Raw genomic sequence first — 2,515 nt, forward strand, 5'->3', positions numbered from 1 at the left:
GTGTCCTCAGTTCCCCCCTTTCTCCCTTAATAATACCTTTCTCCTATGGTCCTACCTCTCTTGAGCTCCTTCTTTCCCCTTGTCCCCTAGGTTCCTTGTATACCCTTCCCTCCCCCCTCCCTTAAACTAACCCACTTTTTATTCATATCTCCCTTATTAAGTACTGTTTCATATTGTTCTTCTCTTTCATCTTCTTTCTTTTCCTTTACCTCCCTGTTTCCTTTCCATTATCCTGGTTCCTGTAGTTATGTCTGGATACATACTCACTTATCAGGGTTTGGTTCTAGGATCCACATATGAGGGAGAACATATGTCGATTTTTTTTCTGAGATTGTGTTACTTCACTTAGTATAACAGTTTCTATTTCTATCCATTTACCAGAAAATTTCATGATTTCATCTGTCTTTATTGCTGAGTAGAACTCCATCATATAAATGAGCCACATTGTCATTATGCACTCGTCAATTGAAGGACACTTAGCTTGCTTCCATCTCTTAGCTATTGCGAAAATAGCAGCAACAAACACGGATGTACAAGTGTCTCTGAAATAGGATGAGTTCTTTGTGTATATGCCAAGGAGTTGTATAACTGGGTCAAATGATAGGTTCATTTTTAAGAATGGTGTGTAGTTTTTTAGGCATTTTCCATACTGCTTTCCATAGGGGTTGAACAAGTTTGCAGCCCCACCAGCAGTGGATGAGTGTTCCCCTTTCCCCACATCCTCTCCAACATTTGGCATCATTTGTTCCCTTTATCTTAGCCAGTCTGACTAGGGTAAGATGAAATCTTAAAATGGTTTTAATTTGCATTTCCATAATTTCTAGTGATGTTGAACCCCTTTTAAGATGCTTCTTAGCCACCTCTATTTCTTCTTTTGAGAACTCTCTGTTCAGTTCCTTAGCCCATCTTTTAATTGGGTTACTTCCCTTCTTGATTCTTTGTTGTTTGAGTTCGTTATATATTCTTGATGTTAAACCTCTGTCAGATATGCCACTGGTGAAGATTTCCTCCCATTCTGTGGGTTTTCTCTTCAGTTCCTTGGTTGCTTCTTTTGATGTACAGAAGCTTTTTAGTTTAATGAGGTTCCATTTCTTGATCTTAGCCAGTCTGACTGGGGTAAGGTGAAAACTTAAAGTGGTTTTAATTTGCATTTCCCTGATTATTAGTGATGTTGAACATCTTTTAAGATGTTTCATAACCATCTTTACATCTTCTTTTGAGAACTCTCTGTTCAACTCGTTAGCCAATCTTTTAATTGGGTTGCTTCTTGTCTTGATTCTCTGTTTTTTGAGCTCATTATATATTCTGGATAATAAACCACTGTGGGATGTATTGCTGGTAAAGGTTTGCTCCCATTCTGTGGGTTTTCTTTTCACTTCCATGGTTGCCTACTTTGATGTACAGAAGCTTTTTAGTTTAATGAGTTCCCATTTGTTCATTCTTCCCCTTTTTTACTGAGCAATTGATGTCAAGTTTAGAAAATCCTTTCCTACACCTATATCTTGTAGGTTTTTGCCAATGTTTTCTTCTAACAGTTTCAGAGTTTCAGGCTTTACATTGAGGTCTTTGAGCCATTTGGAATTGACTTTTGTGCAGGGTGAAAGATAGGGGTTTAGTTTCATTCTTCAACAGGTGGAGATCCTGTTTTGCCAGCATCATTTGCTGAACATGCTGTCTTTCCTCCAATGAATATTCTTGGCCCCTTTGTCAATATCAGGTGGCTGAAATCATATATACTCATATTTGGGTCTTCAATTTAGTTCCATTGATCTATGGGTCTATTTTTGTGCCAGTACCATGTTGTTTTTATGACTATATCTCTCTAATACAGCGTAAAATTGATATAGTAATCCCCCCGCCATTGCTTTTAGTGCTCAGGGTTGTTTTGGCTATCTGTGGTCTTTTGTGCTTCCATATGAATTTTAGGAATTTTGTCCAATTCTGTGAACAATGTCATGGGGATTTTGAGTGGCATTGCATTGAATCTATAAGTGACTTTTGGTAGGATGCTCATTTTCACATATTAATTCTTTTAATCCATGAACATGGAAGGGCCTTCCATCTTCTGATGTCTTCCTCAATCTTTCTTTAATGATTTAAAATTTTCATTGTAGAGCTCTTTAATGTCTTTGTTTAGGTTTATTCTAAGATATTTTATTTATTTATTTTTGCAGCTATTGTGCAGGGGTGTGTTTCCATGTGCTCTTTCTCTGATTGCTTGTTATTGGTATATAGAAAGGCTACAGACTTTTGTAAGTTAATTTTGTAACCTGCCACTTTACTGAAATTGTTAATAATTTATAGGAGTTTTCTGGTGGAATTTTTGACATCTCATAGATATAATATCATATCATCTGCAAAAAGAGATAATTTGGTCTCCTCTTTTCCAATTTTTACTCCTTTAATTTCCTGCTCTTATCTTATTGCTCTTGCAAGAGTTTCACGCACTATGTTAAAGAGAAGTGGAAATAGTGGACAGCCTTGTCTGGTTCCTGATTTCAATGGGAATGCTTCC

This window comes from Nannospalax galili, unplaced genomic scaffold (genome assembly GCF_000622305.1).
Source record: "Nannospalax galili isolate Female #2095 unplaced genomic scaffold, S.galili_v1.0 scaffold2482, whole genome shotgun sequence".
Classification (NCBI taxonomy): domain Eukaryota; kingdom Metazoa; phylum Chordata; class Mammalia; order Rodentia; family Spalacidae; genus Nannospalax; species Nannospalax galili.